This window comes from Erithacus rubecula, assembly GCF_903797595.1.
Source record: "Erithacus rubecula genome assembly, chromosome: 2".
NCBI lineage: Eukaryota > Metazoa > Chordata > Aves > Passeriformes > Muscicapidae > Erithacus > Erithacus rubecula.
In genome coordinates, this window is record NC_136685.1 from 98559105 (window position 1) to 98582423 (window position 23319).

Consider the following 23319-nt stretch of genomic DNA (forward strand, 5'->3'; position numbering starts at 1 on the left):
AGAATCAATGTAACTCTTTTCATGACCTGATTCAGACAGATATTCTCAATCTCTGTAACAGCAGAATAGGTCCTCCTGTCTGTCCCTTCTGGTACTTTCACAATTCTTTGTCCAGTTTTAAATGAAGCAGTCAAGGAGAATATCATCATCTGTCTAGCTTGCAATTCCCCTGTTGTAATGCATTTCCTTGTTATGACTCTTCTTCACCCTCTACCTTTCCTGTTTAATTTCATCCTGTTTGCATTTTAGTTCAGCTTAGCAGCCATCTGCTTACATTTTTTTACTCTGTCCTCATCTCTTGCTGTGACATCAGTCATTGTTCCTGGGGGAATCAAACTACAGCTACATGGGAAATTTGGGTTTGATCATTCCTCAGTCCCAGAGCTGAAGAGAACCTACCTTGTTCATATTTAGGAAAAAAAAAATGTTAGAGTATTAAGGTATCATACAGACATTTAATTTTCTGCACTGAAGGTCCCAAACTTCCTTCTTTCCACATTCCCATTGGTTGCAGTGCTGTCTGCTGCAAAGGGTTTAGCTCAATATATCCCTTCTTTGTGAGATTTTAAAAGGTACCCTTTTCCCTTCAGCTTTCACTTATGTCTCCCAAGGTATGATTTGATGCAAGTTTATAACAATGCTGGCATTTTTTATTTTTCAACCAGCTTTGAATTCTTCCACTTTGTTCATGAAAGCTGTTAAAACCATATAAAACAAATACCTGAAATCATAGGTTCTTTGAATGTGAAATTTACTCATGTGTAGCAGATAGACACAAGTCTGAACATTCACCAGAAATCTTATGTTATATCCTCTGATTTACTGTGAATCACTTCACATTTACAGTGGAAGTACAGATAAAATCATATCCATAACACTTTGATGACTATAAGTGGTGTGTTTAGCTGCTTTTTAGCAGACACTTGAATAAAATAATTCTAGAAATCCCATACCAAAAGATGTTATGCATTTTCCTCTTTTTCACTCTCTCTCCACTACAGTGCATGTCTTGCTGAAGTGTGCTCAATTTATTCTGTGACTGCATCATTGACATTGATGTTTTTTTTTACTGAAGTACATTTTTGTTTGAGGCCTCCTTTATTTCCAAAATGTTTTGTTAAAGCCTTACCTATATTAGGCATTTTACTTTCTTTTCCTACAAAGCATTTCATGATGTCCTGATCCAGTAGGAAATTTTCTTGTAAAGTCTGCCAAGAGCTGCCATTACTCTGGACTTTTGGGGCAGCAGTGTAGACTTTATTGTCAGTGTTATCACATCCCCTTTCTGTTCACCTGCTGTGTTTTTATGACTTAAAAATCACGGCACCTTGTTTATGATCACAGTGTATTATAGAGTAAGAATATACCAAAAATATTTTTTCAATCATGGCAATAAAATATTGAAGATTCTGCCTAGTGTTGAGGAGAAATGTAGGGAATGTAATTCCCCTTGGGAAACCAATGCAATTAGTTTAATAAATACAAGGAATGAATTAATTAGATTAATAAATTAAGAGAGATTCTATTTGTCATTGGTTGATCATAGCTGGCTTTTTGTTTGAGTATTATTTGGTTGGGGAGTGTGGGTGTTTCTGCAGTAGGATTTACGGTTAGTCTAGATTGTTTTTTTTTTTTTTAAGTCATAATTTAGTATCTTTCCACTGTGAACACCTTCAAGGAGCTATCCAAATTTTACAAATTTTAACTAAATTATTTTCTCTTCTCCCAAACATAATGACTGACTATTATGTGCAATGATACTGTACAAATATCCATACCAATTGTCTTAGTTTCTCTTATTAGGTATAATGGCCCACTGTTTGCAAGTAAAACACCCACACTTACTGTATCTAACACATTATGCCCAACAGGCCAAATTCAATGCAAGCCAGGCCATTTGGTACTTCCAACTGGCCAAGATTTGTTGAGTTTGACATATGTGGAGTAACCAGTAAAGCAACCAGTTTGGTACTTTGCATTCCAGTCAGTGAATTCTGGTGCAGTCCTACAGACAGGCTGCAGGTGTGCAGTGTTCAGGGGAGTGGGTGAACTAGTGACAGTTTTGACTTAATTAACATTGAGCTGAACCTCTCATCTGCTCTCACTTATCAGTAAGCAAATTACCAGGGAAACACCCTTATGACATAAGGTAAGTTAATTCACATACCTGCTTAGATGTATGTTTGAGTGCGCTTTAGGTTAAATACTCTTATATGGCTACTGAAAAGTCCATTCATTTTAGCACCAATGAAATCTGAGTGAGTAAAAGCACTGAGATTTAAAATGCTTCTTTTTAATAGGTGGGAAGAAAAAGAGGTTGTTTTCAGGAATATTTCTTCTCCTATTTGGGTTGTACAACTGAAACACATTGATGAAATAAGTTATGAATATGTAGTTTTCACATAGTCATTTATTTCTGAAATTCTTCAGCTCTGATCTGTGATCAAAATATCAACTGTCTGTAGAGCCCTTGCTGCAGCCCTGGAGAAAGTGGCGAGCCTTTTGAGGAAAGAGTCATTCAAAGGCGATGGAGACATGAAATAAAGAGGTGCAATAAAGTTTGAGTGCAAATCACATCTGTGTAATCAGCACTCAGTATGCTCATCACCCAGGGCAAAAATGCACTCCAAAAATTAAAGTGAAAAAGATCGAGACCCACGAAGTCGTTATATGTGACTTTATTATCATTGATTTATTAACCTGGGAAGCATCAGCTCCAGCCTTTGGTCGTTTACACTCCCTGGGAATTTTTCATTTTTTATCAAAAATACTGCTCACCATCAGGTGTTGCAATTGCCTTACTACTGCTACTTGTACTGCAGCTTGGGTGCTACACATTTCAAAGACCTTGGAATATCCCATTTTTCTGCTTGGTTTGCTCCCTCTGGTAAATAAGGAGTTGCTGGTTCAAGGATGGGTGTTTCATTTTTACCAAGACACTGCAAAAATAGAAAGAAAATTCTATGCAGTGAAGTAAAAGTAGCACTTAATTTGGATAGCATAGGCACGTAAAGATGTGGTGGCTGTAAAAATCATTATCTTTTAGCAAACAACTGTTGCTTATCAGATAAGACAATGATTTTAATGAAGAGTCATAGATAAGGACAGAGAAGCACATTGATTAAAGCACACAGCAGCTTCTGGAACCTGACTGCATTAGGTCTTCACTCTTTTGCCATGATATGCAAGCTGTAATAAAGCTTTTACAGTTATTCAATATCATGAATAGTATTAGCAGAATTATCAGAGTTTCTAGTTGAAATGGATGACTCTATCTCCTGGACTACCTAAAATTCTCACTTTTTAAATATGAACCTGCATTATTATTAGACAAACAAAGGAAAGAAATGTACAGGAAAGAACTGAGGGCAAAAAAGGGAACAACTAAATTTGTTTTGCTATTGTGCAATGTAAGTGGAATATATTGTATGTAATTAGGAATTGCCTAATTTAATCCACAGCAATATGCAAAAACATACAACCATATTTTTTGGCTGTGTTTGGCTTTTGTAAATGTGCTTTAGGAAAAGGGTGTTTGTCACCAGTAAAAAATCCACTAGTCTTTGTAGCTGGACTGATTTATTTTTGAATGCAGGGCTATTGTTAAATATAAATTTTTTCCCCCTTTCTTTGAATCTAATCCATACATCACACTTCTGTCATGAAAAAAGCTATACATAATTCCTGGGGCAACACGTCCCCATTTCCCGTTTATATTTTTCTGATCATTGAACCCTGCAATAAAATGGCTCCATGCACACCTGTTTGACACCTGGATGGTGCAGTGCATGGGCTGTGGTTTGAGGCACTGAAGTAGAGTTGCTGTGATCTTACCCAAGTTTGATAGAGCAAAACTTGTTTTAAAGGGAGGTTTTTAAGGTCTAGGTGGGATTCTAGTCTTAGAGGATGGTCTTAATTTACAGTCATCTTCCTGAAATCAATTATTCCTTAAAACTACTGCAAGTTCCCAAGCTCACAAGCTGTTTTATTGTATTGCACATGAAGTAACATTTAAGAAAGTTTGTATTTTCAGGAGTAAAACTGTGCAGTATGAGGCTTCTTGTTTTGATTATTTTTATCCTGCTGGCTTACCTGAGATGAAGAGAGAAGTGAGTTTGACTGTGCTGTGTGATGTGTGAAGGAAGCACAGAGTACACGTGCTTTGTTAATGTGAGTTTCTCAGCTAGTGAGCCATTGTATATTAGTAATATCATCATTCAGGACTAATTAATGCATCATTATGGTCTTCTAAAAGGCTTTTGCCAGTGTGAGGCTGAGTGCATGGGTTAGTATTTGTTCTGGAAGTGTTTTATTATTCTTGCTTTATTGTAATGTGAAAGCTGATTTGGTGCCTTGAATTGTACTCGCATCCCTAGAAGCATTGTTTTAATTGGAAATATTTGCAACTAAAAATACCAGACATAAAACATAAGTGTGTAGTGGGCCATTTTCTCTTCTATAAAAGGAGAGTTTTACTGAGGGTAGAGAGATCCAGATATGGTAGCTTGGTGGTCTTGAGCCCAGAATCACAGAATTGGTTCAACATTAAGAGTTTGTCTCCAATACTCAAGGGCTGATCGTACACATACCCCTTTTTCGGGCCTGTTTAGGGCCTTGTGGGGAATGTACAACTTTTGAGGATCAGATCTGAATCTCTTCCCAGGGAACATGCTTTTGAAGAACATCTGTTTTGAAAACACTAGGCATGTGCAAACCAGAGTGAGACCAAGGTCATCTGAAGTTTAGCTTTCCTCTACCCAAGAGCTGCCTTTAGTCATTTTGCTTGCTTTATTTTCATCTGGTCCCTGCATAGTAAAAATTCTGCTCATAAAGCAATCACAAAAATTGTTATGGCCCTAAAGAATGCTGCTGAAAGCAAATAAGTGCTGTAGTTTCCAGATTCCATCCCTAATTAGTAAGAGGGGTCAAGTGTCAGGTCTATCAGTGAGCTGTAGTATTTCAGTTTTCGATCACTAAGGGTCATTCATTTAACAAGACAAAGTGGCTGAAAATTTTCTTTGTGGCATTTTTCTGGTTGCCTTTCCTTCTCATGTTATTCCTAGCATTTTCCTGATGGTATAGCTTGGGTTTTTTTTGAAACTAGTCTCTGGATAATACTTTAGTAGACTCTTAAATCACCCTTTTTTTCTGTTCCTTGGCAATATAGTTGCTTCCTTTCCATTAACCTACTGCCTGATTACCCCAACTATCTGAAATGCAGTTAGAATGACTCTTTGCATACGATCTTATCTGACACTAACATCTCCTTCCATTTTTTAATCTAATTTTAAGGACATGGAACTATTTGGAGTTCCTTCTGCCCCTTTTATCTAGATTCCATTTTCTTAAATGAAATCATCCAGCTTTTCCAAGGGGAATAGTTTAATTGTTCAAGGTGCATGATTTGTTGCGACCTTACAATTGTGCAGGACCAGAGTCCGTGGTGTTCCATGCAAGTGATCAGAAGGAGCCATGCTCGCCTTTGAAGTGGGGTAGCTTATTAAAAAAGTAGTAAGCTGTATCAAACCTTCTGTCCAATTAACTGTGTCCTTTCCATGTTAGTGTGGGGTTTTGTTGTGTTGTGAACTGAGGGGATTTTTGAGTAAAATTTACTGTCAAGTCTATGTTTTAACCGACTAGTATAAAGTATTTGCATTCTAACCACCTATTGATTCATCTAAGTTCATAGATGAATAGTCATAATTTTAAAGATATATAGATTTCTAGGAGTCCAATTTATCTGGCTTATTTGTTTTACAATAAGGCCACTTTTCTGCCTCTGTTGTTGTCTCTGTTCAGCTTTACTTACTAAACCTGTGGCTCATATTCTCTAGTGCTTCCATGGGACCCGTAATATGACTTGGCTTTGTATGCTTTCGATTTAGTCAAGAGGAAGATGAAAGTAGGTATGTGTTACTTTTAACTCCTTAGTCATTTTGCCATCCATCTTAGTCAATGTGTGGTTGCCCAGGATACAGCATTAATGATAGTTGTCAAAATAATAGTCAGAAGGTCAAAAGTCAAGAAAAATATGTAAAAGACTTTAGAGTGAGCCAGATGATAAAGTAACTCATTTAGGCCATTAAATGCTAGCATAGTATGGACTTGATGGGTTCATGGGTTACTAGAAGCAAGAAGAGTAAATGGGGACATCTTCAAGTAGTTTGCTCTTGTTAAAAGATGAAAAAACTTTGTAATAGCATTACCAAACAACTTCACTAAAGACAATTTTCTTAATTACCATGCTGACCCAGCAGTGCACAGAGAGAGGTCTTGTTATTAGAATGAGAGCTTTTATTTTCAAACAATATTAACCCTTCTTGGTACTCTATGTCTTAATTAAGAGATTTCCTGGAAGTTCTGCAGCTGTCAACATTTTTGTATTTATTTTTGGGTTTGCAAAGCAATGAGTCAAGAAACAAACTGTTGCATCATTCTTCATTGTTTTGGTGGTCTTTGCTTCATTTTAGGTCTTTCTCCAATAAACCTGAGTCATACATTTATGGAAGGAGCAAGCTTGAGCAGCTAAATAATCTCTGACTATAAAATTAGTGTGAAGTTGTCTCCCCTTCCCTAATTTTGTCAGCAAGGCAATTTGTTTATATTTGTTTAGAAATCAGTTATTTAGAAATAGACATATTTTCCAGAATAATATAGGTGAGAAAAAAAAAATTCTGTAAGCTATTATACATTTTTTAAACAGTGAAATGTCACAGAAAACTAGAAAATGTTCTATGTATCAATAAAAGACGTTCAGTTTAACTATCTGTAAATGGAGGCATGGATTAATAATTTCCTGAAACCCTTAATAAAAAATCTCAGCAAGTTAATGTAATTTGTGTATGTTGTCTGTCTTGTTACCAAGCTGGCCATGGTTACTGAAGGCTTCTTCAGGCTCTAAGACTTTCTGGGACACTGACTGTCATACCAGAGGGGCTACTGGTTTGGCTGGTTTCTCAAGGGGTCTTCTCAGTAGCATTACTTTCATTTCACTTGTGTTTACTTTACAAGTATTACTTGCCTATATGTCATGCTCAGATATATTCTTCTTGCAGCCATTGGGTTGTAGTTACATTTAGTGGAGAGGAAATACAATCTCAGCATCAAGTGAAATGTCATAGGCAGAGGAATTCTCTGCTCTTACAACATCTAAACAAATATATGCATGTACAGAAGACTTTAATGAGAACAGTGTGATATCACTGGGAAGATTCTTTAAAAAAAAAAGGAGGAATAATTTGCAATTGTCCAAAGTCATGATGTTATACTGCCATGATGAAATAATAGTAAAATGCAGTAAAATCAGTTGGACTGAAATTTTGGGGAAAGTCAATACTGCTACTGTGGCCATCATCCCTTGCTCAGACAAGGCCCTGCATTAGTATTGGTAACAATACTAATTGGGCAGGGGGGAGAGGGGTGGACCAATGAATCAGGAGGCAGTGACTGAAACATCTAGAGTGTCTTGCTCTAAAAGGTCTATCTTCTTATGTCTTCCTTTTTCCTTTCTCTCATCAGAGGATTTTCAGTGACTATCACAGTGTGGCATGTCAAGCAACTTGTTTCCAGTCTATGAAGCTCAGAGAATTATTGGGAGCATGGTAACAAGGGCACAAAGAGCTGTTACAGCATCAGATATATCTCCACGTACTTTCCCTTCAGAAGCTGTCTTTGAATTGGAACTTTGGCCTAGAGAAGAAGCAAATGATGTGATTTTCTTCACTTACATCACTTTGATTCAGTTCATGGGGATTTTGGTGGTGTGGAGGAAAACTAGATTCCTTCTGAAGGAAAATGAACCGGTTGTTGGACTCCAGGTACTTCTCAGCCATTTACCAGTGTCCTATAGGAAACAGGTGTCCAAAATAATGATATGGTAAGGATATTTTGTCCAAGGAATCAGATAAAATCAGTTTCAAATAACCCCTGAAAAATGCATATTCTATAGATGCACTTTTCTTCAGCATCAACTGCAGTAATCCCTTGGTATGCTCTTTTGACACCAAACACCTTGCTAATATAGAGTCAAGGCATCTAGTCTTAAATGATTGTCCAGGCTAGTATATTTTCTGTGGCACTTGGTAATTAGTTTAATTATATTATTAAGAATCTGCAGTATATCATACTAGTATATCAAATTCTATTTCTTTTAATACTGTAATAATACCTAACAATCCCTACTAATGTCATGAAACTGCTGGGTTGGCACTGTAAAGACATAGGAATTTTGGCTTGAGTTTATTGAAAGAGCTTACAATCTACCTTAGTGCAATAAAGTGAATAGTGTGAAGGAAGGTTTTTCAGCTTTGCTTCCTGGGAGACAGCTAAAGTGATTTGCCCAAAATGAGACAAAAAGCATAAGGTTGAACTAACAGTTAAACTTGTATACTTTGAAAATCATTTCAGTATCTGGACCAAGACACTGACAAGCTTATTTTCCATCAAATTTTCCAAGCAAATTTTCCCCCACCTTTGTGCTATTTGTGAGTTTATAGTAGAGCACTGTATCCCAGCTTTATAGTGAGTTTAAAATCATATATCTTCTGCTGTCTGGTTTGCAGAAATTGTTAGCTGACCAGGCAAAGAACCTCTGAATGGCTAATGGAAACTTTCTCTTCTCCCTAAATGGGGCAGTTGGCTAATTTGTTTAGCTAAACTATATTAGCCATTCGGAAAGTTTTATTATCACAGTCAAAAGCAGGAAGCAGGGAATGGACATGCTGTATTTTTTAAATTAAAGTAATTTTGAAAAACAAACTCAGTTTCTTATTGATTATTTCAGTTGGTAGATTAGAGGCTCATTACTTTTAATAATAGGATAATAGAAGCTAGAAATGGAAAAGATCTATTAGATCATTGAGTCTATGCCCATTACAAAGGCAGGATATAGTCAGGTATATGTGGATGGATGTATCAAATATTAAACTCATATGACACAGTAAATCCTCTGTTTCCTCCACAGAGTGCTGATGCTAAGAGCTTTGACAGTGAGTTGTTTACTCTTAAAAGCAGCTTCTGAGCTACCTTCTGGCCAGCTCTTAGGCAGATGTTTAGTTGAGAGAGAGGGATCCCAGGAGCCCAATGAGAAATAAGGTCATGGTGTGGCCTTTTTTCCCTCCCATAGCTGCATGCCTGCAGCTACTGCGAAGCGGATTTCAACGTGTATTCGGGCACAGCCAAGAGATGCCTCTGCACGGCTGAAGTTCAGCTGCTTGATTGTTTTTTTCAAAGTGTGTAGATACAATGAGAGAAACAGAGAGACTGAGGAGTAGTTTCTCTTCACTCTGTAATAGCAGTTGGGGAATGGGACAACATGGGAGACCAAGACAAAAATCCAGTGGCTTTAGTTTTTTGTGTACTCTGCATCAGCTGCCATAGAGACACTGAGAGTCAGGTGAGATGTGCAAGAAAAGAGTGCATTCCAGATGCATCATTTTTCCCATCTGCTCAGCACCTGGTTTCAGGTAATTGATCTTAAACCTCTTCATCTCTCTACACTTCAGTTCTGTAGCAAATAGGTATATTTGGAATGGAACACCCCTTCCCCACAAAGCCAGTGCTCTTCCCCACAGACTTGGACACTGTGTTATGCACCATAATATTTATGAGGAACATATGAAGGCTTGTGAGGTTATTTGTGAACATTATTGGAAAGGGATTGGAGGTGGAAGTCTTATTTCACATGTCCATGATTTAGCTTCTAAGAAGCTTCATGGATGAGGAATCCAGAAGGTTTCCCAAGATCCATAAAAATAGTCTTAAGAGACTGTCTTCACAGTAGTAAAATAAATTTATTTGATATAAAGAGGTCATAAAGACTTATTGTAGTGTATTTTTAATTTATTCCTCACTTTATAATTATGGTGGTGGAGAATAAGAAGACCTTCAGCCTAAAGGAATACTTCAACTGTTGTATCTCCAAAAAACAGAGTCTGAGTGCATCAAACATATATTTGAATGGACTATTGAGAAGCAGTAGTCTGGTTAGTTCTTTCAAGTATTATATCACTGGCATTATTAACACTTTTGCCTGTAAGCAGTCCTTTTATTTTCTCTACAACTGCAGTAAATCTACTCGTGTGGGTAAGGGAGTAGCATTCATTCACTGAGTCTACTCCAACAGGTGAGGAGGCATATTACGTTCAATAAGAGCTAGTCTTGTGCATAAAGATTAATCACCTCAGTAAGCATTCAAAAGATTTAAGGAGAAAGTCAGCCCTTTTTGATTCTGTCCTTATATTGATTTTGGAGAAACTGCTAAATTTAGAGCAATTAGATACATTGAAAGTAATTAAATGCAAAAGTGCTGTAGCAATTAAAATGGGAGTCCACGCTGCATATAGAACAGTCCAAGCATTTTATGGTGTTTCTCAGTTTCTTTAAAAATTGCAAGTGTTTTTCAAGATTGGTGCCCTCTGGAATGATGCACCCCCTTATTTTGTTTTCAAAAATTGGACCACAATACTCCTCATTGGTTTCTGCTGTTAAGTGAAATCTGAGTTGGTTTTTTTTAAAGTAAGTATGGACATAATAATTTTCAGTCACAGTGTATTGCACATGCCCAGAACAGCCTCGATCATTTCCAAATTCAAGGACTAATAAAAATTGGAAGCACTCCAGTAACTTTAAATTACTTTGCACATTGAAGAGTGATTTAAAATCATTGAACTGATTCATTTTTTTTATATATATGCACTTCAATTTGGAAGTGAGTCAGATGGACAGTAGTGTGGTGAAGATGTTTGAGACATATGGAACTAATTTAAACATTTTTAATTCAAGAAAGAGAGAAAGGAGGGGTAATGAGGTTCCTAATAGGAACCAGAGAACACCTCACATTTTCTCCCACTGCCTGGTTAGAAGTAGGATGATAAAACAGTGAAGAAATGACCAGCACCATCAAGGAGTCAGCTTTTTTAGTATTAGTGTACCAGTGGTATGAATGATTGCTAAAGCTGGTGGGATCTAGAAAATGCCTTGATATTATGCTTTATTTATTACTACTATTGTTTTCAAAGAGATTTACACACTTGTGCATATTTTGCTTTCGTTCTGCACAAACATGAAAAACAGGAGGACCAACTGGCTTGGGGAAAAACACACATGCATGTGCATACATGTGTACAAATGAAGGCAATGTGTAATTTGGCTTCACAACATTTGCTACCTGACACTGGTATGTATGCAGAAAGAAAAATGCTGGCATATGGAGCTGCCTGGCAGCATGTGAATATTACTTCAGCATCCATGCACATATGCATAAAATTAAATACTTCATTTTGCAAGACAGTGACTTGATGACCATTCCAAGATTAGTGGAATTTCTCCATTAATATGTTACCCTGGTTCTCCATAATATATCCAGTGGAAATGTGTGGTATTAGTATCCTAGTTGGTTTGGGTTTTTTTTTTCAACAGATGACAGACTAAAGTCTTCACATAAATTCTGCAGGTAGAGGGCATAAAAAACTCCCAAAACCATAAAAAAACTTTAACAAAATGACCCAAAGACTGACTTTGTGAAGAGGCCAGTAGTTTTTACTTGACTCTTCATGCAGAAATGAACGTTTGTCCATTTTAGAGGAATTAAAGAAAAATGTTGAGAGAGAGAGAGATGTTTGAATACATGCCTTTTCTTTGAACATTAAATCACCCTTTGAATAGAATTTTGCTTTGGAGTTCTGTTTTAATCCAAATCTGACATGGTCAGCAGCAGTCCCTGATTCTAGTTACAGGGGAAAAAGAAAAGAAAGGAATGGGAAAACAAAAGAAAAAAAAAGAGAGCTGGCATATTTTACTCAAAACTCCAGTAGCAGAAGGAAGGTTCTCTGCCATGTATTTTCCTCACATCCAGGGAATTTCACTATGGATCAGGAATTCATTAAGTTAAAACCTGACTTCAACAGTAAAAATCATGCCATGTTATGTCCATGTTTCCATAGTAGTTATTGTTGTGGCTGTTTGTTGGCATGAACACCTTACATCAGCTCTTACTAGAAAGACATTCTACCTTTACACCTTTATATACCTTGGGATGAACAGACTGACTACTAAAATTGACTTAGCAGTTGTGGGCATTTTTCATGGCACTAAGCTGGGGTAATCTTCTAACCATATATTTAATAATGGACAGCTGACAAGATGTGAGTTTTTCTTTGTGAATCCGAGTTTCTCTTCTGTTGCCTTGCTCAGCCCCTTTAAGGTGTGCTCTAAAGTAACCCTACTTTCAGTGGTAAACCACTCAGCCACTGAGTGTTTGTAACCATGGAAAGAGAAGGCCTTCATATAAAATACTCTGTTTTACATTTCCCATCAAGAAGACATTTTGAATTCTCACCATGGAAATCTGGGGCCCAAACTTTTATCACATTAACTTTCTCCATGCTTTCTCAACATTCTCTGGAAATAATAATCCTTTTCATCCAGAGAGGACTGAAGTATGCCCTAGTTTTCCAGAGTATCAGCTATCTCAGACTTCTGACCCTCTTTGTTTTTGTTCTCACTTTGTGTTTCCATTCACTTCTGTGCTTTCACTGGTTGATCATATCCTGACAGTATCCACCAACCTTTTACTCTGTTCAGCAATACCCTTCCATTATTTCTGTTTAGAAAAGAGGTTGTTCCTCCCATTACTTGTGACAAAGCAGAATCTAAGGATCTGAGTAGGAGCAGAGGGTTTGTAAGTTTAGGACCTATCTACAAGTGCCATGTTGGGCTCATTCATGCCAACTGTCTCATATTCAGGCCGTAGTTAGCTTTTATTCTTCCTCTTGGGTTTGGATGCAAGTAGAAAACCTGATACAGAGGGCTGGGAATCAAGATCCCTCTGCAGAACCCAGATGCTCCTAGATGGTAAATAACAACTGGAGATTAGCTTTAGGCAGCCCTGGATTGTACTTTCTGGTCTATCGTGCATCAACTTACGTTTGGGAAATTTCAGAAGGCCACGCTGCTTTTCATCGTTCTGTTTTCATCATTGTATATAGTTTTTGATCTCAAGTATGTCTTTCATAGGGTGTTTTCTAGTTCTCTTACCATCTTTTCCTGAGCTCCCAGGGGTTTGATGGTATGTTGTATTAATTTCTATCAAATTAGATAGCCTCTCAGACATTACAATAATTATTGGCCTATAATGACCACTTTACCTAAAATCATTAGGAAAAATTCCAGCCTAGCAGTATACAAAGGAATGACCCCTTGTCAGAACACAAATGCTAAAAATTTAGTGAGGGTAGTCCATCAGTCATGAATCTGATCCTATCTCAGACAAAAGTTTCTTGGTTTGCACATTAATTCTTGCTTTTGCACTTTTCTCAGAAAGTTTATTCATGTTTTCATTTCAATAAACCAATACCCAATTCTAAAAATCTATCCTAAATGGGTGTAAACCCCAGTTCCACCCCGATGGCATTTGTTCAAAACCAATACAAATATCTGGCCCTCAAAATGGATTTTTCACATTCAAAGATAGCATTGTCAACTCCCCTTTTAAATCTACTTAGGGTTTCTTTAAAAAGGTGCTGTATCTTGCAGAGGCAGCAAAACAATGCAGTAGATATGGTGGCTATTCATTTTCATTTAGCAAAAAATCAATACTCACATAAAGCCTGAGTAACTTGTTGGCACTAACCTGTGCAGCCCTGTTTTTACTAAAATTTGTCAAGCTTCGAGCATGTGGCTTTTTTTATTTCTTTAAAAGGGAATACGTGTTTTCTTGTTGCATTATATGAAATTGATACTACTAATAAACAGTAATAATCAAGTTATTAATCTTCTTTGTATAGTCTAAGGGAAGGGGTGTTTCTCAACATAAATAGAGTAAGTAGAATTCAAAGCAAAAAGCCCCACTAAACCTTTGTGTGTGATTGAGAGAGGGATGTTTCATACTCTGTAGTTTAGAGGCTTATGTTATACTGTACACACCGTCTGCAAGCACTTTAGAAAATCCTGGATGCTTAGCATAGTCTTAAATCAGGCGTGTTGCCAATTGTGGATTAAGTAGAGGATAGCTGGGTCATTTTCCGAGGAGTTCCTTTACAGTTCAGCCTTTTTTCTTGGTGTTAATGCTTTTACCGCTGTTGGGTGAAGGGAGGAGAGGCTTGGAATACCCTGCCCTAGGGCCTCCTAAACTGTTCATCTGTCATGGATCATGTCATGGAACAGAAATGTTTGTTTTTGCTCCCATTCATTTCAACTGGCAGCCAGTTATTATTAGAATGAAAAATTAAGCTATTATGCAGTGGAAGCCTTGCTGGCTCTATCAAATTTATGGACTTAATACAGCAAAATTATCCTTTATAAAGGGTATAAGCAGCTGTATATATAATGCAGGCCCCTTCTTGATCAGTCCAAATACAAAATGGCAGCCTTGTTTTCATTATCAGTGTTAAAGCCTGATATGACATGTCACCTTATTTCAGAAATTTCAAGGGACCAGTTAATAAATTAAGCGTTCTGTGGGTAACTTGGTTAGACATTTAATTCCATCCTGATCTTCAGGGTCTGCAGATATGCTGGGTTGTTCTCAGAAATAGAGAAATCATAGAATTTCTTAGGACTCTCCAAAATGTTTATTTTCAAGTGTATTTGACTTTGTTTCCTGGGGTGCTATTTGAGTGGATTGCTTTATCTATTTATTTTAAATGGGGAAATTAGCTGTGTCTTTTACAAACAAAAGAGAGGTGTAAATATTTTTATCAAGCTTCATATCCTCTTGAGAATCTGGGGTCTCAAAGTCTAATGACTCATACACCCTTAGATATAAGGCATTCATAAGGAACAAAGGGCCTGATGAGAATAGAAGGGGATGAATTGTGCAAAAGACAGAAAGGCAAATGAAAAAATGGGAGACACACTCAAGAGGGAAAGAGTTTTAATAATACTTGTGTACTTGAAGATGTAACTCCCCCACAAGTTGTACATGGAGGGTAATCTGTTGTTCTAAATTCATTTTTTCTTCTCTCTAAAGAAATTCCAGATCCACCTCAGTAATGCAGACACCTTACCAGAGCATGCCACTGCTGTATAAGAGATATTTATGATGCCAAGATTTCCCCCCCACTTTCTTCCCTCTGAAAATAATTGTAGTAAACTTGTCAAGTTGGGGTTAAATGGACAATCTACACAGATATGGGATGGTCTTTGCAACGTGTACTCCAGATGTACTGTTTCTGTGTCTTATTGGCACATTTGGGATGGATTTGAAAATAAATAGAAGCAAGTTTCTAGCATCTTGTACAGTGATTAAAGCCATCTTTGGCACCAAGCAGTTATTGTGCGAAAGTTGTGTTGCTGGAAGACAGAATAGAGAAAGAGCTTCTGAGTGAAAGAGAAGAAATATGATTTTCAAAAGTAAAAGTTCTTCGTGAGAAAATGTAAAAAGACGTTAAGCACTTGAAATTCTGAGCCATTCAGTCATTCCTGCTGAAATTATCCTGGTGGAGTTTATCAGTCTGTGTGTACCAATGTCATAGGGGACCAATTAATTGCAATCATAGTTGCCTTTGAGCTATTTTGAAAGTAGAAAGAAGTCATTTTGTTAATGGTTTAAACAGCACTACAATCAGTACATACAGTTTCTGGCAGATATTTTCTTTATAGTAGATGGAAACACAGAAATGCTCTTACACTTTATGGTTCCTAATTAATTTTGAGGACAAACTAAGAAAAAGAAATTACAATCCAGTAGTTAAATAAAATATATAATTATTAAAAATAAAATTTGCTAGACCACAACTCTTCATCAGAACCTAATCCTTCACAGTACGTAAAGAAGTTGCTATGAGGCACCATCTTGAGGAAAAAAAAGGAAAAAAATATTTTATCTAGCAAGAGTTGCATGGAAAAGAGGCAAAAACCTCATAAAGAGTAGAGCTGGCATTCAGAATTCACCAGGAGTGGTTCCTCCTCTAATGAACTCCCTGATTAGCTGCAGCCTGAAGGTGTTAAGGGAAGGCAGCTGTGTTTCACTCACAGTTCTCTGCATCCACCTCCTTTTCCCTTGAGCAGTGCCCCTCTCTGAGTAGCTCCCCCAGGAGCCAGGTATGCCTCAACTTTGGTCATCTGTTGTTTTGTGCCTCTCTGTGTTATGAGGAAGGTGTCATTTCCCTGGTATCCTTCTGGGAGGCTGCTGCCCTGGTCTTTGGTATGTGGAAATTTTTTGGGAAGGACAGGTTTATTCTGTCTTGGGAGGATTTTCTTTGTTTTGCTGCTGGGTAGCACCAAACATGGGACAAGACTCTCCTACTCCTAATTTATATGGTAAGATCCATGTGAAAGGAGTAGGGAGGTGGTGATTTTGCCTTATGTTAGAAAAGGCCCTTTTAGATTGGACCCAAAGTAGGTACAGATTTTTTAATGTGTCCCTTAGGGATCCTACTATCCTATGAGTTGTATGAACAGGCTGAAATGCAAAACACAATCAGGCCTCCAGTAGTAATAAAGTGAAATAACTGGATTCACAAAGAACTTTTATTGGTGAAGGGCAACAGCTATGAAACTGTGTTTGGTGATGCTGCCCATCACAAAACACAGAATATCTCATTCTCCTTCAACAGTAGTAGCAGCACAAGGAAATGCAAGTTTTGTCACTAATTTCTGCTTATACCTTGGTGCTTTTAAAAGATATAATGACACCTTTAAGGAGGTTTTAAGTCAATTTGGAAAGATTAATCTACTGAACTCCTAATAGTGGTTTCTTCTGAGATTATCTAGAGAGAGCATAGAGATTTTACATTTAAACAATGACACAGCCAGTTCTTGCAGAGGTCATGAGTGCCAAGGAAAGCAAACAACACATTTATTTTTATTAATATCCCGTAATCCAGAATTTGTAATGAAATGGAAGTTAAGGTATTGTTCGTATTTAGGTAAATCTTAAGGCTAGAAATTGAAGAAATGCATAGAGGAATGACAGTCTTGTGAGTTTTGGAAGTGCATAAATCCTGGGGGTTGGGTTATTTCTGGCTAAATATTTTTCTGTCCATCTTGAAGGGATACATTTTCATTTTAGCCTATTAATCTCAGTATATCTTTTTTTGACACAGACCTATTAGGAATTTTAGAGACTACAATATAGACTCCAGATGCTAGGTGCTCCTTCATCTTTTTGGTACACTCCTTAATCCATAACAACCAACACATTTATTTTATGAGCCCTCACAATCAAGAGAGTCTTAATATCCTTTCTGGCAGGTTTTCACTCTTTGATTTCACATTCTGTAGGGGACTGGATACTTTGAACATACTTTAGAAACTCTCAAAAATAAACTTTTTATGGTAAGTTCTTTACATCTCCATGGTAAATCCTGTTGTGCTTTTAAAGTATGCTCACAGGCACATGTATGGAAGTGTAGCTGTATTATAGGCTGGATGATAACACATGAGATTGTGTGCTGGCTGCATGTTGTGGGTTTACAAGGCTGATTGTTTCAGACACAGTGACCAAGCCTCACTATAGACACCCACCATCCAGGGAGAACCCCCTCTCTTGGCTTTGTGACAGCCCTGGTACTCAGTAGTGAAATAAAACACATACAGATCAAACTGCACTGAGTGGTAGTTGTCTCTCCTCCATCACTGAGATCTGTTATGGTGAACATAGCCATAGGCTTTCTTCTGCTCTTGGAATTTCAGACTATAGATTATTTTTATTTATTTTATTTATTCTTCTGAATGAATTTTTTTTGTGTTTGTTTTCACCAACATGCCCCAGTTGATAATGTTGGGGTTACAGCAGTCTTATGTAACTGCAACTCTGATTTTGGTTCCCAGCAGGTAGAAAACTTTGCTCCCTTTTCTTCTTTTTTGTGTGTGCATGTGCCTCTATATCTCTTTCAGAAATACAACTGTTAGAATTTGTAAATCCTACCAATGAAAAGATGACACACAGAGAAAAGCAAAGATGTTTACCCATCAGTGAGCTAGACAAACATTTTCATTTCTGTGGTTCAGACAACAAATCAAATAAAGAAAGAAACCCTCTGATGAGCTCCTCCTTTGCTTCCCTTCATCCAGCTCATCTGATGCTGAAGTGAAATACATTTCTGCAAGTACACTCAAGCCATAAATTGAACCATGAGTATTGTGTCCAGTAAAGCTCATATCCCAACTGGGGTTTCCAGCAGCTTGAGTAACATTTCTGAGGGGAAGACCTATATGAGGGAGATTAAGAAATACCTGTGTTCAGCAGGCACTGCTCTTTTCCCATATGACTGGAGGAGTAATGACTGTCTTTGCAAGATCCTGGCTGCTCTCCTACATGCAGAGAAAAAGAGGCAGATTCCATATAATTTATGCTGAGAACATTTGGGAGTGAGTTGGGCTGTACTTTTCTCTTTAATCACTGCTCTGGATTGATTGAAAGGTACTGAGACAAGTATTTGAAGGTGATTTTATGCCTTGCTCTCTTAGTGCTTGTATTTTTAAAAATCTGGTCCCTTCTGCTGAAAAGTACCCACATAGTTGTGCCCTGTAAGGATCATCACAAGAGGGATTTTGTGCTAAATTCTGGCCAAGGATGCAGGTTTTCTCTTATGCAGTCTCTGATAGTGCTAAGGATACAGAAGTACCCCTGCAGATCTGCTTTTGAAAGCCCTCTACTAATGATGTGATTTGTAGGTGCACTGATATGAGTCTTTGAATCTGGTAAGCAATGGAAATGACAAACAAGACAATTTCAACATGACAATCAAGCTATTGTCTTATTCTTTTTTTTTGCCTTTTCATCCCTCTTTGTTGCTAAATAACTGGCATCTGCATCCACATTGGTGGTCTGAGAGGACCCTAGGAAGAGTGCTAAATCCTGTTGAATGTTGTGTACTAAAAAGAGCTCATGCATTGCTACCTCTGGTTTTTTGTAAGAAAAAACTTCCTGGATTTTTGCCAGTGGCTGGATTTGGACTACTGCATTTTCTTTCTCAGTCAAGAGACTGTATTTAAATTTTATTTGGGTTTTTTAAGTGATGATGAGAATCAGGAAAGGAAGGGTACATGTCAGTGTAAGTTTGAAGCTATGCTGGTTTAAACCTGTTTTTCCAGTTGTCATATTCCATTTGTTAGCTGCAAATCAATAACAGCAAACACCTTGGAATCTTTGTGGCTTAAGGTTTGGCACATTATGTGTAGTGTGCTGATGATACAGGAGGTGGGTATACTGTATCTGCATTAAGGAGGGCCCAAACACCCAGTTTTAACACACACTGTAAATCTGCTGATGTTGGGGCTGCCTTTTGTGCTTAAGAAAGAGGCTCAGAACCCAAAAGGCCACTGCAGTCTTGAGAGCCTGACATTAAAGCCAGTTAGAGAAAAAATTCAGCAAGAAAACAAAGAGTCAGGGGGGTCTAAATCAGACTTTCCCCTTTGCTAGGATAAATGAATGGTTTATTATTAACACCATTGTCTGGCAAATATGGACTGCTCCTGAGTTTTTTGTTTTTTTCATTACAAGAGTGATTTTTAGGATTGCGGGCTAAAAACATGTTTCACTGCAATTATTCAGTATTTTAGCTGGGAGTGAGGCTTGAATTCACATTTTCACCATGTATTCTCTGCACAGACATGGAGAAGCACAGATGTGCAGATAATGTCACCCACATTTTGCCCTGGCTTCAGGACCATAAGCTAATTTTATAACAATTGACGGTGACTTAAACTAATGTTGCTAGGGTGCTGTCAGTGATGCTGAATAAATAGGGAAGGACTTCAGGAGAACAGCAAACAGCAGCTGTGACGACTTTTGTTCTAAAGCTACCTCTGCATGCCAGATTTTACCCTCCAGGCACAGCAGCAGAGCACAACTCCCACCTGTTATCTCTCACCATTGAGGCTTGCTTCTTTCTGTTTAAGTTAGGTTAAATATTTCTCCTTTTTCCCAGGATTCAGGGCTCATCAGGCCAGCTGTGGTGCACAGTCTTGAAACACAAAACAGCTGGAGACATAATGTGAACAAAGTTCACCTTTTCTTGTTTACATTTGAAAGCTGCTGCACTGTTTATGGGATGATGCATTTGTTTAAGTGAATGTCCAGCTATTATTGATTTTTCATCTCTGCTTTTTTTTTAATTCTTTATGATTGTGTCACTGGTGTTGTGCAGCAGAAATCTCTCACTCCAGCACACCTGCTCACAAATTGACTGTGGAAAGAATTAGGCCATGTTCTCCCTGCAGTTGCTGTGGTGAAACTCAGGCATGGATTTACCCAAGAGACCCCAGTGAGTCTCTCTTTCAGCATCACCACAGTTTTCTTTGGATTTGCATGTACCCATTCCACAGCATAATGTCAGATGGGTATGTAGCTCCCTTTTCTTACCCTCTTTTTCCTCTCCCTTTTGATCAGAGACACTGCCTCTGATCACACTTATATTCTTCTGGAATTGTGTGAGAGGGAGCAAGAAGCAGGGATAGCAACTGACAATTTCAGCCTCTTCAAGGATTTTGAGAACTGGTAGCTTGGTGGTTGTATACCTAGGCTATAAGAGTCTCAGTCAATAATATGACATCCCCAGCAACTTGCATTGAGCTGAGGTTTCAGTTTAACAACAGCAGCTAGTAGCAATGGGAATGGAATTACTGAGGACTCGCTACACCTTTCAGAAGTTTTTGTTTTTCCTGCTCATCTACAATTAATGTTTGTTTTGTTTAGAATTTCTACATTAAGCTTCACACTAAGAGGGTAACTTTTATATGTTCGCAATATTAACACTGATCCACATTACTGCTGTGATCACTTCATTTATTTTTACTATTGTCTCAAAAGAGGTATTTGAACCCTTGAAGTTTTGTTGGTCTGGTTGAGGTAAGACAGAAATGGCCATGGTATGCAAGTACCATACCTGAGGCTTCAGTGTTAAACATCAGGTGATCACAATTGGTTGGCTGAGGCCCTTTTCTGTGGTTAGAAATGTTGCTTCTCCCCACCACCATTGTGAAATAACTTACTTAGAGGGAAAGTTTCTTCTCTTTTCCGAGAAAAATTGCCTCATGCCTTAAAACCTGGAGATTTATGTTCTTTAAAATGTGTGTGGGTTTTTTAATCCTGTTCAATATAACTGTAGATGGTCTCCACAGCCATATAAATCCTCCACTATTCTTCGATTCCAGCCAAGACCTTGGCTTCAATGACACCTGGTTGCTGTGTGCTCTGCTGAGTTACAATGAAGTTAATTGTGTTTGATATGGCTCCAGTACTCCATACAGGGAAGAACTTGCTTAAATCCATCCATAGGAACTTACATAGTATAATCAGTGGGTCCTCTCAACAAGCCAACATTCTTAGCAAGCTGAATGTAAGCATAACCTCTCTCATAGTCTGTTTCATCTTGTAAGGATAGATCCTGCTCTCCTAAATGGCAAAGATAGCAAATGGAGCTTGAAAATTCTGTTGGTTAAGACACAGGCTGAAAGTTCTCCAAGTGCTGAATTTGATCTACAGGGAAAATTCTTGCAAAGGTTTTTTCTAAAACATTATGTGAGTGTTTTCAGTTTTGGTTTGTCACTTTTGTATGTCACTTCTTGTCTGATTTTACCCACCAGATGCATAATTTTGGGATATCACTCTTGGGAAAAATTGCTCTTGTTCCGTTTCTTTTAAAGAGTCACAGAGGTTACTGACTTGTTGTCTGTGATACCAAATCATTCAATCTGAGACTTTAGAAGTCTGCTTTCCAGTGGATGTGAAAATCTGAAATTCAGTCTTGAAGAAGCTTGAGTCTTTTTTAATGAGAAAATGAGATCACTTTAATCAGACTTGATCTTTCGCAATCTAACTAATTAAAATTGTGGGTTTCACATCTTGGAGGATCTTATAGTTTATTTCAAGGCATATTTGGGCTTTTAGCCCTTTCCTGCTGGCCCAGAACTTTAGTATAACAGGGCTTGCATTGTTCTCACTCATACTTTATGTAGTATAAGCTTAACGATTAAAAAAAAACTAAACAAAACCAGACAACTCTCCATATATTTGAAGAATAAATATGACTGAAATATTAATACCCAAATATAGCTTTTGTTACCCATTATTCCTATTATTTAATTATGTGAACATCAGATTCTTGTAAACATGTTCCATTGAAGCCTGTAAAAGTCACTGGAAGTCTGTCTCTTCCTTTTAGTTAGAATATTCTTTAGTTAGAGTAATTTAAATCTGAAATAACTAAATTTCCTTAGTTTGAATTGCATGAGTTGACATAGGTGTGGCTGACAGTGGAGGCTGGCTAGCAGTTCCCAACACCAGGAAATCATGAGGTCACATTTGCTTCTTGATCCAAAGACAGCTTTGTCTTCATTCCAGGTGAAGCCACACAAAAAAAAAAAAAAAAAAAAAGAAAAAGTGATTCATAATTTTTGGTTTCTGCACCTGTGTTTTAGTCACAGTTAGTATGTAGAACACACAGGCATCAAAATACCTTGATCAACTACAGGTGGTTTAATTATTATTGCCTAATATGTATTGCTAGGAAAAATGGATGTAAAGGAAAATCTCCTTTTCCATCTCTCTGAATAAGAATAATATTAGATATATTAAAAAGTACACAGAAACCTTGATGAAAATTGCTAAGAATGTTTCTTAAAGTCTGTCTGACAATAATTTTCTGTATTAGTTCTTAAACATTTTCACTTCAGATCTTCTCTCCCTCACTCTATTCCCACAAACAATTCACAGAAGTGTATTAAGCCAAACCAGACTAAAAAAACCCCCTAACTTCTATAAGTAAGAGGTAAAAGAACCCTTTACTTATTCCAATTATTATTTGAAACATTGCTTTTATAAAAAAGAGAGAAAAAACTCACCACCTAAAGAAAGGAGAGGGACTGAGACCAGTCAGAGTCATATAATAGGGGAAGCATACTCCCTTTCATTTTCATGAAATTCTGGACAGAAATACTTACTAACTGCAAATACTTTTTCTGCAAAAGGACTTGGAATCATTAGGTGAGATATTTCTGAAATGTGGTGAACTCATTTACAAGATTTAGTTAGTTAATTAGTTTAATAGAATATATATATATATTTCTTCTTCCCTGCTTTGCAGAAGATCTGGAAACTTCTCTCTGAACTTTTTAAGAGCATGAATAAGCCTGCAGGGCTTTATATTTTAACACTTTCAGTTCTCTGTTAGTCTATACTACTATTGCTGAATAAGTTGTGTTGCATCTATTAAGTTTTTGCCTATGCAATTTCTTAGACACTGATGGATATAAACTGAAGATTTATGGACTTATTAGTCTATCTCTGGACTTCTTAGAGTGCATCCCTTATGTTAATAATGACCTTTTCTGAATGAAATATAATAAAATTTTAACACTCTAGTATTTAATATT